This window comes from Sciurus vulgaris, assembly GCF_902686455.1.
Source record: "Sciurus vulgaris genome assembly, chromosome: 2".
In the NCBI taxonomy this organism is placed as follows: Eukaryota; Metazoa; Chordata; class Mammalia; order Rodentia; family Sciuridae; genus Sciurus; species Sciurus vulgaris.
This window is the reverse complement of record NC_136462.1, coordinates 11,933,813-11,958,606: the sequence shown is the minus strand read 5'-3', so window position 1 is coordinate 11,958,606 and position 24,794 is coordinate 11,933,813. Positions and strand designations below refer to the sequence as shown.

The window sequence follows — 24,794 nt, the reverse complement described above, 5'->3', positions numbered from 1 at the left end:
CTTTAAATAACCATCTATTTTGTAGATCTCTGCTCTGATCTTTAATTTCATTCCTTCTGTCCTCTTTGTTCTAGTTTGTAAAGGCAGAACATTAGGTGGCTGCTTTGAGAACAAGGTTTGAGAAATCTCCCTCTTAGCACTATTTTTGCTGCATCCAATGAGTTGGGCTACGTCATACTGAAGATACATTTCCATTTTCTCAAGACATCATCTCATTCTCTGCGTGGTGTTTTTCTTAGACCATTAGTTCTTCAAGAGAATGTTGTTTCATTTCCCAGGGTTCCTTCTGCTACTGAGTTTTAGTTCTATCCATTGTGATTTGCAGAGACCGTTTATGATTTCCACCTGTTGACGCTTGTGAAGACGTGTTTCATGACCGCCGGCCATGCTCCGTGGTCCACCTGACTTTAGAGCAAGGTGTGGAGGCTACTGCTGAGTGGAGCGATCTGCATGTATCTCGGGGTCCTATTGCTCCTCAGTGATGTGCAGCCTTAGGGTGGGTATTGATCTTGTGTCTGGTTGCTCTATTGATTATTGAAAGTGGGAGTGATGAGTCTCCCACTGCCATTGCTTCACCGTCTGTCCACTCCACGGAACCTGTTTACTTCTCACACTCAGGACCTCTGCTGCTGCGTGCGCACATATTTGTAACTGTTATTTCTTCTTGGTGGCACATTTTTCCTATTCTGTTTCTATAAGTCAAATATATCAATTGTTGCTTTTATGATTTCTAGGTTATTTTTTGTCTTGTTTAGAAAGGGCTTATCCCTCTGAAAATCACAAAACTGATCAACACATGCATTCTTTAGCACATTTGATTTTTATGTTTTAGTGTTTGGTCCACCCAGTGACCGGAGCAAGGTTTATTTGACTTGACCTTTAGCTGTAGACACTGCACACACTGTGGTCCCTCCTCGGGTGTTGACTCCTGAGCTCTTCTGCTTGTTTGACCCTCTGGCTTTCCCTGGCCTTGCTGGTATCCGCCCTGACCATCTCTCTCCATGACTCCAAACCCTCCATCAGGAATCCCAGCTGAACTCCACAGAGCTCTCTGCCTGGCATTGCTGGCTCTTGTACACACTATGTCTCCTGCTGGAAAACAACCACTCGTCACATCAGGTGAGCTGTGGAGCTGGGGACACAGGCCAGGGAAGCAGTGAGGCACCAATGGGGGAAGGGTGGGGCCATGAACCCAGATAAGAATGAGCGAGGAGGGGGCTGAAAGGGCAGCCAGGTCGCCTGAGGAGTTAATGAACACACCGCTCCCTGTGGGACCTGGAGATCAAGGGCAGAGGCCCCTGGGGCAGGAGGGTGGGGCTGGTGAGCAGTGGGGAGAGGACCCTGGACCGTCCTCAGGAATTTTGGGGAACCAGCTTGCTGGGCTGAGCTACAAGGGCCCCCTTTCTCCCTGAGGGAGGTGGGGGCATGCAGTGCAGAAGCCCCTGACTGGGTCCCTGGCTTGGGCTGGATTCCCGAAGGAGATGGGGGTGAGGAGATGGAGGCAGAGGCCCAGCTGCAGAAGAGGGCAGGGGCTGCCCAGGCCTCCTCCTCCAGCCTCTGCAGGGCAGAGACCAGCAAAGACAGGCGGCCGAGCCAGTCCACGTGTGGAGGGGCCACAGGAGGGAAGGTCGCCAGGTCAGCTCCCACCCAGCGCTCAGCCTGTGGGCCCACTGTGTGCTGGGGGTGGCAGAGCCAGGCGGTTCACCTCCCCGAGTCTCCCGGCAGCGTGGCCAAGGCTCGGTCACCTGGGCTCAGATCAGCTCTGCCCGTGGGTCCTGCTGCTGTGTGTGCCTCGGTTTCTCCTGGGTGGACCTGGGATGCTGAGCCAGGCGGAGAGGCCCCGAGCACTGCCCACAGTCAGCTCAGGAGGCTGGTGGAGAAGGCCCTTACTGGGCAGAGCCCGCGGAGCCACGGGGAGGCTGTGGACTCGCCCTGCTGTTTCTCCCCCAGTGACTCCGCACCTGCGTCAAAGTGTCCTTCGGGCCCTGCCCTCTGCGTCTGCGTTGGTCTCCCACCTGGCGCCTGCCCAGCACCTCCTGAAGCTCTCTGCGGTCCCCGTGTGCACCCCTCCCTGCTCTGTCTGCTCCGTCCCTGCCCGGGTGGTCTCCCTCTGGTTCCTGGGGGCCTTCCTGACGCCACAGCCCCCGTCACAGCTGTGAGGCCAACAGTGGCTGACAGAGCACTCCCGGCACCTGAGGGCCACCATCGGCACCTCTGAGCTCGAAAAGACCAGCCCCTGTGTCCAGCCAAGGGACACGTACTCGAGGAAAAGGACAAATGCATGAAAGGAGCAGAAACGGCCAGCTTTGTTTCTGATCAGTGTGTGGGAGCACGCGGCTGATGTCTGTGGGAACCCGCCCACCCGCCTGCCCGCTGAGCCAGCCTCACACCCTCCAGCACGGGCCCCAGGGGGCCGTCCCGTTGAGCACAGCCAGGACAGGGGCCTTCAGAGGACGCCCACTCACTGAATCCTCACGGAGGACTGGAGAGTAGATAGCAAGGACCCATGTTTAACCTGGGGACAATGGGACATAGAGTAGTGAGGACACTGACCTAGGCCACCTGTCCTCCATGACTCTGCCAATAGTCACCTGCTCTCTTGGCCACTTGTGTCCTTGCTGGGCAGGGAGCTGGGGAGGGCAGTTTCCTCTGACTCCTGTGCTCAGGAGCCACCAAGTGGCTTCAGTTCCACACAGAAGCTGCCCTGGCCATGTGTCTGGCTGTGTGCTTGACTGGCCGAGCAGCCTGTGGACATCAGCCTGGGAGGACAGCAAGAGTCCTCAGCCCTGCAGGGTGGTGGGTGTGGGAGGTTGGTGTGGCCACTGAAGATGGAGTCTCAGGGCTCTGGAGGAGTCTGTATTGCCCACTGACCGACGTCCACCACAGCAGAGCAGTGTGCTCCCAGGGTGAGACAGGGCCTCCTTCTGTCCCAGATGGAACACGTGGTGTGTCTGTGGTGGCAGGAGGCCCTGCTCCCGGGTTTGTGGAGCCTGTCGAGTGGGATCCTGGTGGGGGGGACGCGTACCTGAAGCTCCCACTTCTGACTCACTCCCCCGCGGCCCAGGAGCAGCGTGGTGTGGTCCTCGCCCCTGTGAAGGGGCTCAGATGGCCCCTCAAGGCAGGGCCGTCCTCCCAGCGGCCATCGCTCACTCCTTCATCTCTCACTCTGCCGAGCGCGAGGGCCTGGGAAGGCCGTTGCTCTGATGTCCCTGGCTGAGCTGGGCGCCCTGCTTTTGTGTCCCCCTGTGATCTGTGCAGAAGCAGAGCTGGCTCCCTGCCTGCAGAGGGAACCTGCCCTGGAGCCCCCAGAGCAGGTGACTCTGCTGTCAGCTGGAGGGGGCGGGCCTTTGATTTGTAGCGCAGCTACGGCTGCAGCGTGTGTAGGCACTGCAGGGACTGGGCGGTATGAGCCGCGGGGTGGCCAGGCCACCAGGGAGAAGCCCTGCCTTCTAGGCCCAGCTGGATGGGTCTGTAAGCTGGGGGAGTCACTGTCCCCTGAAAGTATTGATTTCTCGTCTTTATTCCTCAGGATGTGTTTGAAGAGCTGGCTGGACAGAGGCACCGTTGGCATTTTTTATTGTGCTAGAGCACACATGACATTACCGTGGCCACCTCCATCTTTGTTACAGAGCGTTGGGGCTTGAGCGGGTTCCTGTGTGGAGCCTTTGTGACCACCCGTCCTGGCAGCCCGGTCACCTCCTCTACCCTCTTCCCTGGCTGCCTCCCTGGCTCTCTCTGTCTGAACTTGGCTCTTGTACTACGTACGTGGAATCATATGGTTTTGTGCTTTTACAGCTGGGTCCTTTCACTTGACCTGACGTCCTCACGGTTCACGGACGCTCTCACGGGTCTCAAAACAGCCATTGTTTTTCATGAATGAATGGTTTTCCTTCCTACGCGTCAAGCCTTTCGCCTGTGGGTCTGTGCATCAAAGGGTGCTTGGAAGTTCGCGCGTTTTTAAATGGAGGTTTGGGTATGAGGTGTTCACGTGACCGAGTAGGAGTGTTGAGAGTGGAATGATTGGACCTATGAAAGCTGTGACCTAATCAGGGGGTTAATCAGTACAATGGCCAGCATCCGAAGAGGAAAGCTGGGTGGTGGCTGTCGGCAGGTGGGGCACGTCCTCGGGCTTACATGTCCCGTCCAGCACCCACAGCACCCCTCCGGCCGTCTGGAGCTGAGCAGGGTTCCTCCGCCAGCCCTTCTGCCACAGTGTCTTGCCTCACCCTCAGCACAATGGAGCCAGCGGACCGTGGACTGAACCTCGGACACTAGGTGCCCAGATACACCTTTCCTTTGCTAAGTTGTCTTGTCAGGGCTTTTGGTTACAGTGACCAAAAGCTGAACAACAAAACAGGGGTGTGCCAATGTCTGCTTTAGAGCTATATAAAAATTTTTTAGGTATATTGAAGAAATGGAATTGCATTATAATAATTATTTATAATTTTTTGAGGAATTGCTGTATGTTTCTCACAGTGCCTATACCATCTGATGTTCCCAGTGAGGTGAAAGGGTTTCCAATTTCTCTATAGCCTCAACAACACATGTTCTCTTCTCTTTTGCCTTATCAGGGTGGAACCCAGGGCCTGTTCTCTGCCCCTGAGCTTCATCGTCAGCCCTTACTTCACTTCTTTATGTTTTAGACATGGTCACTAACTTGCCCAGGTTGGCCTTGAATTTGTGATCCTCCTGCATCGGCCTCCTGAGTAACTGGAATTGCAGGGGTTGCACCACTGTGCCTGGCTATTGTAACTTTTTAAAATAATTATTATCATGATATGTGTGAAGCTGTATGATGTGAATTTTGATTTTTGTTTCCCTAAAATCAATGCTATTGAGCGTCTCTTCATGTGTTTACAGGACATTGTGCATCTCCTTTGGGGATGTCTATTCAAGCCATGAGTTCATTACTTAACAACTTTCTTTTGTTGGTGTTGAGGTTTAGGTGTTCTCTATATTTTGGATGTTAGTCCCTTATCCAATATCCATCTGATTATATTTTCTCATATTCTATGGGTGTCTTTACTCTATTGTTAGTGATTTCTGATGCACAAATTTGATTTTTTTTTTCATGAAGTCCCATTTGCCTATTTTTGTGTTGGTTGCCCATTCAGTGTCATATCCATGAAATCATTGCCAAATTCAAAGCCATGAAGCTTTTCCCTGTTTTCTTCTAAGAGTTTTATAGCCTGAATTCTCTTATTTAGACCTCCAATCCATTGTGAGCTCCTTTTCATAGGTGGTATGAGTCCAGCTTCATTAATTGCTTGCAAAATATTCAGTTCCCCGTGGAACTGGATGAAAAGTAGTTCCTTTCTCTGCTGGATGTTCTCGGCCCGCTTGACCAGCTCCCCTGACCTCTGGGACCCCTGCCTTGCCGTGGTCCCGAGCATCTGCCTTCCAGCCGGCAGCACACTGTTAGCATGCGGGAACTGTGAAGTAAGTTCGGAAACCAGGACGTGTGACTCCTCCAGTTTTCTCTTTGCCTGAAAAGGTGTAAAAAGAGCACAGGAGCCAAGCAAAGCTGAAGCTATGGCTGTCTTCCCAGGGAGGCGTGGTCGTCTTCACACAACCAAGCTGTGCAGACCGCTGCTCACATCTGACTGGTCCGCTGCTGGTTCTCCAGGAGCTCATGATCCCCTCTGGATAGTTCAGATTTTTTTATTGGTGCATTGTAATTATATGCAGCTGTGGGATTCACCAGACTATTTGTACATGCACGAAACAGGATCGATCAGATTCACTCTTCACTCTCTCCCTTTCCCTTTCCTCCCTCCCCTCCCCGCCCAGCCCCTTCCTCTACTTGTCTCTCATCTGTTCTCGTGGGATCCTTCCCCTCCCCTTTTCTCTCTAGTTTCCACATGAGAAAAAAACACATCTGACCCTTAGCTTTCTGAGTCTGGCTGATTTCACCCAACACAGGGATCTTCAGTTTCCACCCATTTTCCTGCAGATGACAGAATTTCATTCTTCTGTATGACCGATAAAACTCCATTGTGTATAATAAACTATATATTCTCTCTCTATTCACCTGCCAATGGACACTGAGGTTGGTTCCAGAATTTGGCTATTATGAATTGTGCTGCTGTACACATGGGTACGTATGTACCCCTCTGGCAGGTGACTTAGGTCTTTAGGATAATACTAAGTGTGTGTTGTAGCCGGGTCATGTGGTGGTTCTATGCCTAGTCTTTTAAGGAACGTCCATAGTGGTCATTAATTTATAATCCCATCAAGAGTATATGAGTCCCTTTTCCCCCACATCCTCTCCAGCATTTATTATCATTTATATTCTTTTTAAATTATTTTTAGATGTTGATAGACCTTTGTTTTATTCATTGATTTATATGTGGTGCTGAGAATTGAACTTAGTGCCTCACGCCTGCTAGGCAAGCGCTCTACCACTGAGTCCCAATCCCAGCCCTCTGTATTCTTCTTTTTAATTATTTTTCATTTGTTCTAATTAGTTGTACATGACAATAGAATGCATTTATACATTCTATTCATACAATATGTATAGATCATTCATACAATATGTATAATCAGAAAAACTTTTCTGATTATACATATTGTAGGATCATATCAGTCATTTGTATTGGTGATGATTGCCATTCTCACTGGAGTGAGGTGAAATCTCAGTGTAGTTTTGATTTGCATTTCCATGATTGCTAAAGACACTGAACAATTTTTAAACATATTTCACTTTTTAAATATATTTTTTGTCACTGGTATTTCTTCTTCTGAAAACTGTCTAATAGTTTTTTTTTGTATTTTTTTATTGTAAATAAAGGGATACATGTTTCTCTGTTTGTACATGGAGTAAAGGCGTACCACTTGTGTAATCATACATGTACATAGGGTAATGTTGTTTGATTCATAGTTTTTTTGCCCATTTAGTAATTGGTTTTGTTTGTGTATGTGTGTAATTGAGTTCTTTACATATTCTGGATATTAATCCTCTGCCAGGAGAGTACACAGCAAAGACGTTCTTCCCTTCTGTTAGCTCTCTCTTTATACCATTAATTGCTTCTTTTGCTGTGCAGAATCGTTTTAATTTGATGCCACCCCATTTATTGATTCTTGGCATTATTTCCTGAGCTTTAGGGGTCCTGGTCAGAAAGCAGTTGCCTGCACCTACAATGTTGGAGTATTTCTCCTGTGTTTTCTTCTGGTGATTGCAGTGCTTCTGGTCTAATTCTTAGATTTTTTGATCCATTTTCAGTTGATTTTTGGGTGGGGTGATGGACGGAGATTGGGTTTCATTCTTCTACACATAGAGTACAGTTTTGCCCAGTGCCATTTATTTAAAAGGTTTTCATTTTGCCAGCATATATTTTGAGCACATCAAGGATCAGAAGACTGTAGATGTGTGTGTTTGTCTCTATGCTTTCTCTACCCAGTTGGTATACGTGTCTGTTTATGTGATAATACCATACTGTTTTGTTACTATGGCTTTGTAGTGTAGTTTGGAACTGATTACTGTGGTGCCTCCAAGATTGCTGTTTTTGCTTTGCCTTGCTTTGGTTATTCTGTCTTTTATAAATTTTAAGACTTTTTTTTCTAGATCTGTGAAGAATGTCATTGGTGTTTTAATGTGCATTATATTGACTTTAGATTGCTTTTAGTACTATAAGCATTTGGATAATATTAATTCTGCCCATCCATGAACTTGGGAGGCCTTTCCGTCTTCTAGTGTCTTTTTGTATTTCTTTTTTCAATAGGTATTATAATTAATTAATTAATTATTTTATTTTGGTACTAGAAATTGAATACAGGAGTTCTTTACCATTGAGCTACACCCCCAGTACTTTTTATTTATTTCTTATTTTGAGACATATTCTTGCTAAATTGTTGAGGCTCTTGCTAAATTGCTGAGGTTGGCCTTGAACTTGCAATCCTCCTGCCTCCGTTCCTGAGTAACCAGGCTTAATAACATGTACCACCATGCCTGGTTCTTTATTGTTTTGAGGCTCTTGTGAACGGAATTGCTTTCCATATTTCTTTCTTGGCGGATTCATTATTGGTGTATAGAAGATGGCTGACTTTTCTATGTCATATCCTATTAGTTTACTGAATTTATCAGTTGCGTGAGTCTTCTGATGGAGCTTTTGGGATATTATAAGTAGAGGATCATATTATGTACAAACAGGGACAATTTGACTTCTTTCCTGTTTATACCCTTTTTATTTTTTTTCTTTTGATTAATTGCTCTGGCTAAAATTCAAGTACTATATTGAATGAGAGTTAGTAATCTTGTATTGTTCTTGATTTTCCAGGAACAATTTTAGTTTTTCCCTATTTGGATGATGTTGGCTTGGGTTTCTCATACATAGAGTTTATGTTAGTGTAAGTTCTACTTATTCTTAGTTTCTCCAGTTTTTTTTTTTTTTTTTCATCATGAATGGGTGCTAAATCTTGTCAAGGCTTATTCTGCATCTATTGAAATGATCATGTGATTTTTGTCCTTGATTCTACTTATGTGGTGAATTACATTTGTTGATTTGTGTCTTGCATCCCTGGAGTGAGACCAACTCGATCATGATGTACAATCTTCTTACTGTGTTGTTGAGTAGGATTTGCTAATATTTTATTAAGGATTTTGCATCTAAGTTCATCAGGGATATTGGTCCGTAGTTTTCTTTCCTCGATGTGTTCTTATCTGGTTTTGATATCAGGGTGATACTGGCTTCATACAACGAATGTGGAAGTGCTCCCTCTATTTCTATTTCATGTACTAATTTGAGAAGTATTGGCATTATTCCTTCAAAGATTTGGTAGAATTCAACAGGGAATCCATATGATCTTGGGTCTTTCTTTGTTGGAAGACTTTTATTTTCTGCTTCAATCTCGTTGCTTATGAATGGTCTGTTTAAAATTTCTGTCCTTTTGGTTCAATTTTAGTAGGTTATATGTATCTGGAAATTTATTTGTTTTGACTAGATTTTCCAATTTGTTGGATGATATGGGTTTTCAAAGTAGTCCCTGATGGTTCTCTGTATTTCAGAGATGTCTGTCGTGGTATCTCCTTTTTCAACTCCAATTGTAGGAATTTGGGTCTTCTCTTTATTTTGGTTAGATTGGCTAAGAGTTTATCAGTAATGTTTATCTTTCAAAGAACAAACTTTTTGTTATATTGATCCTTTTACTCTCTTTTGATTTGGCTCTGATCTTAATTATTTCCTTATTTCTATTGGTTTTGGAATTGGTTTATTCTTGTTTTTCTAGGGTTTAAAACATATATTTGGAATGGTATTTGGAATCTTTCTAATTTCTTAAATTAGAAAATGGCTGTTAAATCCTTTTGATTATTAGTATTTTTAGGTCTGAAGCATATTTGCTTATTTTACATCTGGTTAGCCTATCTATTGGTGAGTAAGGTGTGTTGAAATCAGTCAATATTATTTTTACTAGGTACTCACAGCTATAAAATTTCCTCTTAGAACTGCCTTCATAGTGTCCCCAGAGATTATAGTATACTTTCTCTCTATTCTTACTTGATTCTAAGGATTTTTAAATTTCTCCCCTGATTTCTTCTATGACCCATTAAACATTTAAAGTTATTGTTAACCTCCATGTGTTTATGTAATTTCTGTAATACTTTTTGTTGTTGATTTCTAATTTCATTCCATTATGTTCTGATAAGATGCAAGGGATTACATTGACCTTAAAATATTTACTCTGATTTTCTTTGTGGATCAATACAGTCAATTTGGGAGAGAGTTCCATGAGAATCTTATAAGAAAGTGTATTCAGCTTCTATTGGATGAAATACTCTAATGTCTATTGGTAAGTATGGTATGTGAAATTAGTTACTATTATTGTATTAGTATCCACCTGAGGCTTTACATCAATTGTGTTAGTTTTTTTTTGTGGGGGGGGGGATACTGGGGATTGAACTCAGGGGCACTCAATCACTGAGCCACATCCCCAGCCCTATTTTGTATTTTATTTAGAGACAGGGTCTCACTAAGTTGCTTAGTGCCTCACTATTACTGAGGCTGGCTTTGAACTTGAGATCCTCCTGTTCAGTCTCCCATGCCACTGGGATTACAGGTGTGTGCCACCATGCTCAGCAAGTTGTGTTAGTTTTATGTACATAGGTACACTAATGTTGGGGGAATAAATACTTACAATTACTAAATCTTCTTGTTGGATTGTTGTTTCCTTTGCCAGTATGTAGTAATTTTTTTTTCCTCATGATTAATTTTGGCTTGGAGTTTGTTTTGATGGATATGACAGTAGTAATTCCGACTTGCTTTTAGGATCTATTTACATGGAATATAACTTTCCATTATTTCTCTCAACCTGTGGATATCTTTGCCTGTGAGGTTTAACTCTTTAAGGTGGCATGTAGTTCAATCTTCTTTTTAAATTGAATCTGTCAAACTATGTCTTAGAGAGTTGAAACCATTTACTTTGAGTGTTATTATAGAGAGGTACACATTATTTCCTACATTTTTTTCTTATTTAATTTTTTAAAATTTATTTTTATTGTAAACAAATGGGATACATGTTGTTTCTGTTTGTACATGGAGTAACAGCATACCATTTGCATATTCATACTTTTACATAGAATAATGATTTTTGATTCATTCCGTTATTTTTTTCCCTTCCCCCACACCCCTCCCACCTCTCTTTTCCCTCTGTATACTCCCTCCTTCCTCCATTCTTGCCCCCCCCATCCCCCATTATGTGTCATCATCCACTTATCAGTGAGATCATTCGTCCTTTGGATTTCTGAGATTGGCTTATCTCACTTAACATGATATTCTCCAATTTCATCCATTTGCCGGCAAATGCCATCATTTTATTATTCTTTATAGCTGAGTAATATTCCATTGTATATATATATATATATACCACAGTTTCTTTATCCATTCATCAATTGAAGGACATCGAGGTTGGTTCCACAGTCTGGCTATAGTGAATTGAGCAGCTATGAACATTGATGTGGCTGTATCTCTGTAGTATGCTGATTTTAAGTCCTTTGGGTATAGGCCGAGGAGTGGGATAGCTGGGTCAAATGGAGGGTCTATTCCAAGTTTTCTGAGGATTCTCCACACTGCTTTCCAGAGTGGCTGCACTAATTTGCAACCCCACCAGCAATGTATGAGTGTACCTTTCTCCCCTCATCTTCTCCAACACCTATTGTTGCTTGTATTCCTGATAATCGCCATTCTAATTGGGGTAAGATGGAATCTTAGTGTAGTTTTGATTTGCATTTCTCTTATTACTAAAGATGGTGAACATTTTTTCATATGTTTGTTGATTGTAGATTTTTTTCTGTGAAGTGTCTGTTCATTTCCTTAGCCCATTTGTTGATTGGATTATTTGTATTCTTGGTGTAGAGTTTTTTGAGTTCTTTATATATTCTGGAAATTAGTGCTCTATCTGAAGTATGAGTGGCAAAGACATTCTCCCACTCTGTAGGCTCTCTCTTCCCATTGCTGATAGTTTCCTTTGCTGAGAGAAAGCTATTTAGTTTGAATCTATCCCAGTTATTGACTCTTGCTTTTATTTCTCGTGCTATGGGAGTCCTGTTAAGGAAGTCTGATCCTAAGCCAACAAGGTGAAGATTTGGACCTACTTTTTCTTCTATAAGATGCAGGGTCTCTGGTCTGATTTCAAGGTCTTTGATCCATTGTGAGTTGAGTTTTGTGCAGGGTGAGAGATAGGGGTTTAGTTTCATTCTGTTGCATATGGATTTCCAGTTTTCCCAGCACCATTTGTTGAAGAGGCTATCCTTTCTCCATTGCATATTTTGGCACCTTTGTCTAGTATGAGAAAATTGTATTATTTCGGTTTGTGTCCATGTCCTCTATTCTATACCATTGATCTCCCTGTCTATTTTGGTGCCAATACCATGATATTTTTGTTACTATTGCTTTGTAGTATAGTTGAAGTTCTGGTTTTGCTATACCCCCTGCTTCATTCTTCCTGCTAAGGATTGCTTTAGCTATTCTGGGTTTCTTATTCTTCCAGATGAATTTCATGATTGCTTGCTCTATTTCTGTAAGGTACATCATTGGGATTTTAATTGGAATTACATTAAATCTGTATAGCACTTTTGGTAGTATGGCCATTTTGACAATATTAATTCTGCCTATCCAAGAACATGGGAGACCTTTCCATCTTCCAAGGTCTTCCTCAATTTCTTTCTTCAATGTTTTGTAGTTTTCATTTTAGAGATCCTTTACCTCTTTGGTTAGATTGATTCCCAAGTACTTTATTTTTTTTGAGGCTGTTGCAAATGGAGTTGTTTTCCTCATTTCCCTTTCAGTTGTTTCATCACTTGCGTATAAAAATGCTTTAGATTTATGCGTGTTGATTTTATAGCCTGCTATTTTACTGAATTCATTGATGAGGTCTAGAAGTTTTCTGGAGGAGGTTTTTGGATCCTCTAAATATAGAATCATGTCATCTGCAAATAGTTACAGCTTAAGTTCCTCTTTTCCTATTCATATCCTTTTAATTTCTTTGGTCTGCCTAATTGCTCTGGCTAGAGTTTCAAGGACAATGTTGAACAGAAGTGGAGAAAAAACATCCCTGTCTTGTTCTTGTTTTTAAAGGGAATGGTTTCAGTTTTTCTCCATTAAGAATGATGTTGGCCATGGGCTTAGCATAAAATAGCCTTTATAATGTTGAGGTATGTTCCTACTATCCCTATTTTTTGAAGTGTTTTGAGCATGAAAGGGTGTTGTTGTATTTTGTCAAATGCTTTTTTCTGTGTCAATTGAAATAACCATATGGTTCTTATCCTTAAGTCTATTGACATGATGGATTACGTTTATTGATTTATGAATGTTGAACCATCCTTGCATTCCAGGGATGAACCCCACTCGATCGTGGTGCACAGTTTTCTTAATATGTTTTGGATACGGTTTGCCAATATTTTGTTAAGGATCTTTGCATCTATATTCATCAAGGATATTGGTCTAAAATTTTCTTTCCTTGATGTGTCTTTGCCTGGTTTGGGTATGAGGGTGATATTAGCGTCATAGAATGAGTTCAGTAGGGTACCCTCCTTTTCTATTTCCTGGAATACTTTGAGAAGTATTGGAATGAGTTCTTCTTTGAAGGTCTTGTAGAACTCGGCTGAGAATCCGTCTGGTCCTGGGCTTTTCTTGGATGGTAGATTTTTAATGGCTTCTTCTATTTCATTGCTTGATATAGATCTGTTTAAATTGTGTATGTCCTCCTGGTTCAGTTTGGGAAGAGCATATGTCTCTAGAAATTTGTCAACGTCTTTGGTACTTTCTATTTTGTTGGAATACAGATTTCGAAGTAGCTTCTCATTATGTTCTATATCTCAGTGGTGTCTGTCATGATATTCCTTTTGCATCATATATTTTAGTAATTTGAGTCTTCTCTCTCCTTCTCTTTGTTAGTTTGGCTAAGGGTTTGTCTATTTTGTTTACTTCCTCAAAGAACCAACTTTTTGTTTTGTCAATTTTTTGAATAGTTTCTTTTGTTTCAATTTCATTGATTTCAGCTCTGATTTTAATTATTTCCTGTCTTCTACTACTTTTGCTGTTATTCTGTTCTTCTTTTTCTAGGACTTTGAGCTGTAATGTTAGGTCATTTAGTTGTTGACTTTTCACTCCTTTCGGAATGCGCTCCATGCAATGAATTTTCCTCTTAGTACTGCTTTTATAGTGTCCCAGAGATTTTGATATGTTGTATCGTTGTTCTCATTGACCTCTAAGAATTTTTTAATATCCTCCCTGATGTTTTCTGTTATCCATGTTACATTCAATAGCATATTATTTAGTCTCCAGGTGTTGGAGTAATTTCTGTTTTTTATTTTGTCATTGATTTCTACTCTCAGTCCATTATGATCTGATAGAACACAAGGCAGTATCTCAATTTTTTTGCATTTCCTAAGGGCTGCTTTGTGGCATAACATATGGTCTATTTTCAAGAAGGTTCCATGTGCTGCTGCGAAGATAGTAAATCCACTCATTGATGGATGGAATATTCTATATATGTCTATTAAGTCTAAGTTATTGATTGTGTTATTGAGTTCTATGGTTTCTTTGGTTGGATTTTGTTTGGAAGATCTATCTAGTGGTGACAGCAGTGCGTTAAAGTCACCCAGAATTATTGTATTGTGGTGTATGTGATTCTTGAAATTTAGAAGGATTTGTTTGATGCACAGGGATGCACCACTGTTTGGGGCATAAATATTTACTATCATTATGTCTTCCTGATTTATGGTTCCCTTAAGCAGTATGAAATGTCCTTCTTTATTCCTTCTGACTAACTTTGGCTTGAAGTCCACTTTATCTGATACAAGGATGGAAACCCTCGCTTTTTTACTGAGTCCATGTGCGTGGTAGGTTTTTTCCCATCCTTTCACCTTTAGTCTGTGGATGTCTTTTTCTATGAGATGAGTCTCTTGCAGGCAGTATATTGTTGGGTCTTTCTTTTTAATCCATTCTGCCAGTCTATGTCTTTTGATTGATGAGTTTAGGCCATTAATGTTCAGGGTTATTATTGAGATATGATTTGTATTCCCAGTCATTTGGCTTATTTCTGATTTTGAAGTTGGCTTGGTTTCTCCTTTGAGTGTTTTTTTCTCTAAGGTAGTTCTTCCCTTTGCTGACCTCCATTGTTGTTTTTCATTTCCTCCTCATGGAATATTTTGTTGAGAACATTCTGTAGTGCAGGCTTTCTATTTGTAAGTTCTTTTAATGTTTGTTTATCATGGAAGGATTTTATTTCATCTTCAAATCTGAAGGTTAGTTTTGCTGGGTGTAGGATTCTTGGTTGGCAACCATGTTCTTTCAGAGCTTGAAATATGTTGGTCCAGGTCCTTCTAGCTTTTAGAGTCTGGGCTGAGAAGTTGGCTGCTGTCTTTATTGGTCTCCCCCTATATGTAATCTGATGCTTTTCTCTCACGGCCTTCAAAATCCTATCTTTATTTTGAATGTTAGGCATTTTCGTTATAATTTGCCTTGGTGTGGATTATTTCCTACATTTTGATGTACTTCTAATGCTTAATTTGATCCTAACTTTCATTTGATTAACTACTCTTCTAATGATATTTATTCTTTCCTGAACTTTGATGTCTATTTTTATCTTCTGTGTGTAATATGTTTTTTTAAAGATTGCTGTAAATCCTGTCTTAATAATCATGAATCCTTTTGGTTTATGCTCACCTTGGGAGACACTTTTTTCTTCTATTCTGAAGGATAGCTTTGTTGGGTATAGCAATTTTGTTGAATGATATTTTCTTTCAGGGTTTGAAAGATATCTGTCCAAGCCCTCCCAGATCTTAGGATTTCTTCTGAGAGAACAGGTGTTATCCTGACTGATTTAATTCTAACTGTGACCTATTGTTTCTGTCTTGATTCTTTTAAATTCTAGCCTTATTCTTTAGACTTGGCATTTTAATTATAAAATGTCATGAAGAGGTTCTTTTTTAGTCTTGTCTATTTGAAGTTGAAAATGCTTTCTGTATGTGAATATCCATCTCATTCCCAAGGTTGGAAAATTTTTCTGCTATTATGTCACTGAATAGGTTATCAACATCAAATGCTTTCTCTCTGCTCTTTTTTTTTATACCATAAGTCTTATGTTTGGTCTCTGAATGTTGTCCTAATGTTCTTGTAAAATAATTTCTTCCTTTTTAAAACACACTTCCTGAATATTTAAGGCTTGTCTTTCAGCTCCTACATTCTGTGTTCTACTTGATTTAATCTATTGAAGTAATATTCAACAGAATTTTTTTATTTGATTCATGAGTCTTTTATTTCCAAGATTTCTGTTTTTTTTCTTTTCCAGAATCTCTATCTCTTTATTAAAGTGATCTTTTTGCATCTTGTATTTTCTCCCTTAGTCTTTCCTTAGATTTGTTATATATTTATTTATTACTTTAACAATCAACTTTTTGAATTCTTTGTATGAGATTTCATCTACTTCCATATCTTTGGATTTAGTTGTTGGGGAGTTATAAACTTGTGGTGGCATCTTGCTGGCTTGTTTCTTCATGCTTCTTGAGGTTCCGTAGTTTCACATCTATTGTGATATATTCCTCTTCCTTTTTTATGTGAGCGTCTTTCAGTGAGCAGCTTTCTTTTTATAATAAGCAGTGGACTGGGGCATATCTTAGCTCAAACACATCCAATCAGTATAATCAAAGTTCTGATTTCAACAAGCAGTGCCACTTTGAGAAGAGAGAGTAACCATCATTAACAGTGGACACAGTAACCACCAGGAGATAAAGTAGGATGGAAGAAAGGGGGAAGGAATGGGGATGAGAAAGTATTGAGAGAGAAACAAAGTACTTGATAAAATATGTAAAATTAGCCCTCTGAAAAACATAGAATGTGAGAAGACACTATAAATCAGTTTACACTAAGCAGCTAATGCAACAACAGTCATAAAAAGATTTGATGTTCTTCTTTCTGAAGTTTTGAAGATAAATGTATTTTTTTCTGGGGTTTCAATTTTAGAATCTCCCAGCTAGGAAGATGTTCACATGATACAAATACCATGTTATTGATTTGTTCTCAGTTCTGATCCAAACCAGCCAACTGTCACAGGAAGTCCATACTCTGAGCTCTGCCCCCTTCTTTCCTGGCAGCAACTATTTGAGAAAGGTCATCCATTTAATAGTAGAATTCACCCTCAAATTTGGTTTTGTGGTTGTGACTAGGATAGCAGTGTAGCTCTGGTAGGGCTGCTGGCCAGCCCTCTTACCCACACAGAGGGACCATCAGATTGCACTGCCCACTCTTCCTGAGAGCCTTGGTGTGTGGGATGCAACAGCCTATACTCCAAGCCCTTGTAGGCTGGGGTAAGTGACACCTGTCCCGTTGTAGAATTCTTCAAGGTCACCACTTTCTACTGGACCCTAATCTATCCCAGTTCCACCTCCGTGAACTGAGTTCAGACCAGCAGTTTCTCATGAAAGCACCCTTCTCTATTCTCTGCTCTGAGGATTTTAGACCAGCACCCAAGGCTCCCATTGCTGCCCAGAGCTTCTCCAAGTCTCTGTCACAGTCTCGTTCATGCGCACAGCTTGGCTTATGACTTGGGAACCCACTGATCTGGTAAAAAGTAAAGCCTACGTGACTACTGGGTCGTCGGTACTCACAAGGAAAGAATATCAACATGGAATAAAAATTTTAAAAAAGAAAGCAAAAATGAAAAAACAAAGGCAAATTGCAGGAATTTCCAGTCTGCCCTTGGGAAGTCTAGAGTCTCCAAACTTGCTGCTTCCCCTCTTTCCCCAAGTCCTCTGGAAAGTCCCAGGGCTGCCACCTGTGCAGGCTCACTTCACAGTACCTGCGTGTATTTTCTGCTCAGGTTGACATTTGCTGGACAGCAGCACTTTCTTTCTAACCCCTGCAGGAGCATTTCTTTGCCTTGTTGGAGGGCGGCTTCACCACAGCCCTGGCACTGCCAGTCCATTGCTTGTCTCAATTCTCTTCTGGTCCAGGAGCTGGTGTTTGTAGTCTTCACTGGTTGCTAGCTCTCTGAGGTGCCTGCTGGCGTTTCCCCACAGCCTTCCTACCTCAGTGTGCCACCACAGAATCCTTGTGGGAATCCTATTTTGGCAGCAGCTCTGATGTGGTAGGTTCCTCTATCTGCCGTTTTTTCTCGTCCTACCCTAGGGATTGATTTACAGGTAGTTTGCATTGGGTATGTCCCAACCAGAGTCCTGAATAATTATATTACACATTATCCTTATAAGAAAAATGATAACTTCTGAGGTGTATGTCTTACATAGTTTGCTTTCTATTTCTGCAACTTCATTGAGAGAATTGGGCAATTTATTAAGAATAGAGTTTTGTCCAGCTTAGAGTCCTGGAGGTTAGGAGGTCCAAGATCAAGGAGCTACTTCTGTTGAGAGCTTTCTCACTCATGGGGACTCTCTGCAGAGACTCAAGTCATCACAAGGCAAGAGAGGCCGACCCAAGAGATGAATCTCCCTGGCTTCTATGACAGACCCCCTCTGAGATAGCCCATTATCACTTTAATCCAGGAATGGATTAATTCATTCATGAAGACAGAGCCTCATGGTCTCAACACTTCTTCAAGGTCCCACCTGTTAATTTCTCACAATGAGAATGAAATTCATCATGAGTTTGAGTGGGGCCTTCAAACCACAGTGGTTCTCTCAGCTCCTTTAGTCCATTTCCAGTCCCTGGACTCTCAGGATTGTATCCAGCCTCAGCATCTCCTCCCTTTCTCCCATGAATGAGTTTGGGGAGCATGGTTTTTGCCCTGGGCTGTAGTCTGTTAACATTTGGGGCAGGATGAAGTCTAGCAGATCAACACCTTCTCCATGGAGTGGTGGGATATTTTTCTTGTGGAAATATCCTAAACTTCAGTCATGGGCCACCAAGTTTCTTCATGGTTCAAGGAGAAACTTTATTCTGCATGGTTCCGGTGTGGTCCTTTGGGAGGAAGGGTAGGGCAAGGTGGTAAGCTTTGGAGAAATGAGCAGGGTCCATGAAAGCAGCTAAGCTGCCAGTTAGCTATGTGAGCATGAGCAAGACCCCTAGCTCCCAGAGTTTTAGTTCCCTCACGAGCATAATAGCTGCATAATTGCATACCAGATGCATAAAATGCCACTCTTAGTACTCAGTGAGGAAATGTTTGCACAGCACTGCCCAGGGTGCCTGGCTCACAGACAGCTCTTAACTGGAGCATGCATTGTTTCTCACGTTGGCACATGCTCTGTTATAGTGGAAAAGCCATAGCTTGTGTTATGCACAATGAGGTTATTGTGTCTCAGAGAGGTTTGACAACTTTACTCAGGCCACACAGCTGGTGTGTGGCAGAGCCTGAGCATGAATCCAGGTCATGGGAGAGATTAGGAGCACCAGACCTGAGGCTATCTCTGGAGGACCACGGAATGACCCTGGGAAGAAAAGTCAGGTACATGAGGCCTCCAGAGAGAACTTAGCCAAAGGTGGGTTCCATAGGAGTTTTCCTTCCTCTTCAAGAGCAGAGGAATCCTTGTCAAGATTTTCTGGATGAAAATCATCTGCCTTTGGAAGCCTGGGAGGAGAATGGACTTTTTACATCTCATCTGCAAAACCAACCCTAGTCACCTAGGCAGGAAGGAGAGAAGGCTTCAAAAAGAACTGGAGAGCAAGATTTTTTTTATTTTTTATATAAAATGAAATGGGGGAATGTAAGATATAAAGCCACCTTTCTCTCCCGTGACAAGAATTTCCCACCTCCCAACGACCTGTCAATCTGCGTTTGCCCGCCTCTCACGTTACAGGAATTTCCGGCTTCCGTTGCTGTAATCTTCCTGCCTCCAGCATTACGTCCTAATATGCATTGGTCCATCAGTCAGTCTGTAAGAATTCTCCGCGATTGGTTCCTCTCAGCCCACGAAATTCCTATGTCAGAGAAACCGTGCGCCATCTTTCTCCTTTTCTTTTTCCCCTTCCCCCGTGCAGACGTGAATTCGTCTGCACAAAATAAAAGGTTCCTTGTGTGAAGAAAAAAAAAAAAAAAGATTTTCTGGAGACATCCATGACATCCATGGTCATATGTCTAGTGAGAAGAAGAGGACACAGGGAAAGAGGCTTGGGACCTGATTGTTCTGGTGGGTTTGAGGAGACAGAGACCAAGACATATTCTCTTGCTCAGTGGGGAAAGGGGAGCTTCTTCTAAGAGATGTGTGAGTCTTCTTTGGCAGCAGTGGAATGACAAAGAAAGAGGTCCCTGTTCTAGTGCAGCCCACAGAGAAAGTGATCCATGGACTACCTACCTATGCTGTTTTCAGTATGCACCCTGTGAGAGGAACATCTCTCTCTCTCCCCCTCTTTCAGATGTGATCATTCATACTTACATGCATCCTGCCATGATGGTGACTCTCTACTAGGGGCCAGGCAACTGGCAACACCCAATCTTGAACTTGAACCTCTAAACTGCTGAGTTTCAGTCTTGCTTTGGACTGACTCCTCCTTCCATTTCCCGAGTCTCCCCTTTAGGAATGAGAAGGTTCACCCTGCGCCTGTTCCCCAATTGTGTCTCAGAAGTATGTGACTTGTTTTCGGATTTTAGAGGGGCTCACAGCTGAGCTTGCCTTGAGTCTCAGATGAGACTTTGGACTTGGACTTTGGAACAACATTGGAACAGTTAAGACCTCGAGACTCTTGGGGATGGAGTGACTGCATTGTGCATTGACACATGGACGCACACCTTTGGGGGCTAGGAATGGAGTGCTGTCTATGGTTTGGATGTTGCCTGTCCCCCAAGGCCATGTGTTAAAGGCGTGGTGGTGCTGTTAGGAGCGGGTGGAGCCGATGCTGGGCAGGAGGACTTCGACTTGGTGAAGGTGGGAAGGAAAGCAGACGAGGTGAGTGAGCACACTGGCAAGGCTTTCCCTAGGGCTTCTGCCCAAGAAGGGAGACTGGCACCGACCAGGGGCCGGGCTGGCTCTGAGGACAAAGGGTTTTATCTGTGTGAAAGAACTGTTTGTAGGAGGGGCTAATTGACTTGAGTACCTTTCAAAGGTGTGTTTCTCTTTTCCTAAGAGGACACTTTCGCTCTGAGGGAGATACAGTCAGTTGGTCATCCTGGAGACAAACGTCAGTCTTTCACACGATGACGCTGCATCACCATCAACGTCTCTGCCCTGTGATAAGGATGAGCCGCTGTAGCAGTTCAGCGATCACAGGTGGGAAATGGAAGAGCCACAAATCATGGCAGGTAATCTGATGGCTCCTCACCAGTTTCTATCCTTCATTTTGTCCTTAGAGAGTCGTGGCAAGAGCATCCTGGCCCTGATGATGTGCCTGATCCCTGGAGCTGTAAGAAAGCTGCCATGCCGGGCACAGCGGGGCACCTGTAATTCCAGCTTCAGGATGCTGAAGCAGGAGGATGGCAAATTCGAGGCCAGCCTCAGCAACTCAGCAAGACTCTCTTTCAAAAAATAAAAGGGATTGGGATGTAGCTCAGTGATAAAGCACCCTTGGGTTCAATCCCAAGTTTCAAAAAACAAGCAAGGAAGGAAACTGCCTGCGTCTTATGAAACCATATTCCTGCAGGGAAGAAATTCTCTGGGTAGATTTATCTTGATGTCACAAGGGGACGTAGGAGACGAGAAGAGGTCAATGTGAGTCTCAAGGCTCTGGTTCTTCACTGCGAGTGGTGAGAAGACCATGGTTGGGTCATTTCCACTGAAGTCCCTTGGTGTTGTTTCAGAAGACACAGTTTCCAGGTCTCTGACTGTGAACACTGGTTGTCACCAGTGGGTGGGTCTTGGAAGCTTTCTTTTCTTTACCTGATGAAGAAGCCCCCTCACACAATGCACAGAGCCTGATGATGCTTAGACACATCTGAATTCAGGAAAGCAGGAGATGCCGCAGCTTTGTTAGCAAGGGCATGAGCCTCCTGTGACTATACTTAAGTCACAAGTCAAGTCATGTTTTCCAGTGACAGTTCACCCGATTGCCATTAGAGATAACAAGGTCACCCAACGGATTCAGTTCACTTTGCCACTTTTTAAAATGCTGTTGGTGCTTTCAAGTTTTCCAGAAGACTGCGAGCAGCAGGGACGATGATAGCCATGTTGAAACCAATGCCTTATTTGTCTTATAATTTGTGTAGGGTGATGGATTTCTCTATCACTGGAAATTTCTTCAGGGGTGTCTCATCAAGGAAATACACCTTCTAATAACTTCCCGGCAATAATCATGGCATTGGATTTCCTATATAGAAAAGCTTTTATCCCAACCCACAGTTTACAAACTACTAGAAATGCCAGCTGGGCCCTGTTTGAAGGTGGTGACTGGATGAAGAACCCTTGTAGATGTTCAAATGTCCCATCAGGTGGTGGACATGGCCCCCCTTAAAGTTTTTGCTGCCTTTCCAGGGTTTGGGTTTGGTGAACCAAATATGGATTGTTCTCAATTGCAAACATTTTTGGCAATTCTCCGACAGCCACAGCTCCAGTGTTTCCATCGTTTGGGTTATCGTGCCTGTTTTAAAATAATGAGACATGGAATGCAGAGCTTTTAGCAGCAATGGGGAGGGTCAGGCCACCATCTGGGCCTTTGATGAGGCCATGATTAGCCCATTTACATGCTTTCAGATACTAATTTTATTTCCAGAATAGGAGCATCTCACTGTTTATTGAATAGACCATCATAGGGAACTTGATTTGGACCAATCACATGGCATTCATTCAAATCACATATAATTTTTAGTACTGGCAGAATTAGCATGAAAATCTGCCAAAGCATTTCCTTTGTTTCTAATTATATTTTGTCCCTTGTTGTTTTAGGAATTTTATGAAACGCATCCATTTCTTCAGTTTGTGCTGGCAAATCTTACCTAGTCTAATGTATGGTCAGGTTCATAGGCGTTTGGTAAGATTTCTGGATTATACATTCATGATGGGTTTAACACGGGTAGAGTTAGCATTATTATTTGACAGTGCTTCCCATATAATTTACTGTAACAAATAAACTCCATAACTTACCCTGGTCATGCACTAACAAATGTTTGCTTCTACTCTCATGACTCTAAGCTCTGCTGGGCCAGAAGTCTGCATTACCAAAGGAGGAGTGTTTCTACCAGGAAGCACAAGAACAATTCCATTGAACTTGACTTTTAGACTTTCACCTGGCTAATTTGGGCTTCTCCTACCCCGGTGTCAACTGACTGAGGAGGAAATTATAATACTGCATGGGGTAGTTGATCCTGGCTGCCAAGAAGAAACTGGACCACCACTTAGTAATGGAGGTAAAGGGGCGTTTGTAAGGAGATTCCCCAGATGTCTTAGTGCTCCATGCCCTGGGACTAAGGTCAATGGGAAAATACAACCACCCTGCCCAAGCAAGGCCAGGAATGACCCGGACTCTTCAGGGATGAAGGTTTGGGTCACAACACCAGGTGCTGCTGAGGTGCTTGCTGAAGGCAAAAATAACACAGAATAAGCTGTAGAAGAACATGGCTACCAATACCAGTTACAAAGACACATCTAGAATTGTCACGCACATTCTCTTTCTATTTTCTTAAGAATATGCATGTGTGTGTGTGTGTGTTTAGCAATATCTTTGTTTCTAATTTCTCTTTTATTCCTTCATTTTAAACATAGAACGCATTGACTTATCATTATTTAAGTCTTGATCATTTTACATTGTATTATTTAAATCATGGGCTACGTGGAGGGGAGCAACATCACTCAAGGCCTTACCTCCTCTTCTGGGGAAGGGATTGGTGTTTTGTGGGTTGCCCGCGGGTTATTTGCCTTGTGTTAGGTAAACTGATGCTCTACCCACGTCTTCATTCGGAAATGCAGTGTGGTTTAGGGAGGTTCATATGGGTACCAGGTTGGCGATGAGTGGATGTGTAATGGTTATTTCCTGTGTCATTTTGACAGGATTAAGAACTACCAAGAAACCTGGAGAAGCATTATTTTGGGTGTGTCAGTGAGGATGTTTCCAGAGGAGTCAGTATGTGAGTTGAAGTGAACGAGGCCGGGAAGACCGATCCTCAGTGTAGGTAGACCCCACCCAATCAAGGTGTGTTGGCGTGTCCCCGAGTGCTGTTCACGCCCGTCTCCTGCCTTGGACATCAGAACTCAGGGCTTGATGGCCCTCAGACCCCAAGACATCCCACCCCCCCCCCCCCCCCCCCAACACACCAGGGATGTAGGACGTCAACCTTGACTTGAGAGTTAACCATCAGCTCTCCAGGTGCTGAGGCCTTGGGGGTGGCCTGGAGCCATGCTAATGACATTCCAAGGTCTGCAGCACGCAGACAAGCTGCCAGGATCAGGCGAGCTGATTCTCCCTCTCACAGAGCGTGTCTCCTACATAGCCTATCGATTCTGTCTCTACAGAAGCCCGCCTAATCCATCCTTTATGTGGGAATTTCATCCTACTTGTACCTATTTAACTCGCATATTCTTATTGTCTGTCCTGAAATGCTTATAACGATAAGATGCTAAACAACTAGCCATTTCCCCAGGTCTTCTCCTCTTTGCCTACTTTTTAATGTAGAGATAACGTAATGTAATTGTATATGGGTAATCCTAGGTAAGAAAACGGATGCTCCCGAGTTGGACCTAATGATGAAATCCTGAAGCTGCATCTGTTCTCCAGACCCAATATGCTTATTCAAACATTGCCCTGCCATACCAGCTTGACAAGCCTTTGAATCAGTTCATAATTGTTTCTGACACATGAAGAGAACTTCATTTATATAAGTGTTTACTTTTTTTTCCTCTTCAAACCAATTAAATAAAGCTCTTTGACCATTTAACTTGAAAATATAAGGGAATGGGAACATTATCAGACACATGTGTCCATACAGAAAGGCAGACATTGCAGACAGAGAGAGGTGTAACAGAATCAGCTTGGCATCCAGGTTTACATCCTGTAATTTGCCTACACGAGAGAGGAGGTGCTGGCCTGCAGCACAGTCACCCCACACCCGGCCTGACAGACTTCTAGTGGGGGCGGAGCCTTAGTGAGCTTGTTGCATGGGCAGATGGCCCACAGACGCATGTGCACACACACGCACGCGTGCACACACACACACACACACACACACACACACACGCACACATGCACAGCCCTGCACTCAGCTCATCAGAGAGCCAGCTGGCCGCCCCACCAACCAGAGACTGCCACACACCTGTCTGCCCCAGAGCAGCTGTGTCCAGCCTGTCACGTGGTGGCCCTGTCCCCAAAAATGCATCACACCACACCTCCCTGCAGCCTGGGTCATGGAGGCAACCTCAGACCTCACTGGCGAAGACACTGCAGAGGAAGCACCTGCAGAGAGTGGTCCAAGTGACCGCAGGCCTGGCG

The 24,794-nt window shown here is 43.3% G+C and overlaps 1 long non-coding RNA gene across 3 annotated transcripts; it reads left to right on the top strand.

The window, feature by feature from the left end:
- The first annotated feature begins 287 nt into the window (after positions 1-287).
- On the top strand, positions 288-24,292 carry LOC306654301. Of its 3 annotated transcripts, XR_013761928.1 has the most exons (5): positions 288-496; positions 1,024-1,119; positions 20,230-20,682; positions 22,505-22,719; positions 23,360-24,292. It is a non-coding gene; the product is annotated as an uncharacterized lncRNA (long non-coding RNA). The 3 variants fall into 3 exon arrangements; XR_013761929.1 differs by lacking the exons at positions 288-496; positions 1,024-1,119 and having other exon boundaries at positions 19,487-20,329; positions 20,508-20,682; positions 23,360-24,284; XR_013761930.1 differs by lacking the exons at positions 288-496; positions 1,024-1,119 and having other exon boundaries at positions 19,487-20,682; positions 23,360-24,277.
- The last annotated feature ends 502 nt before the right edge of the window (positions 24,293-24,794 follow it).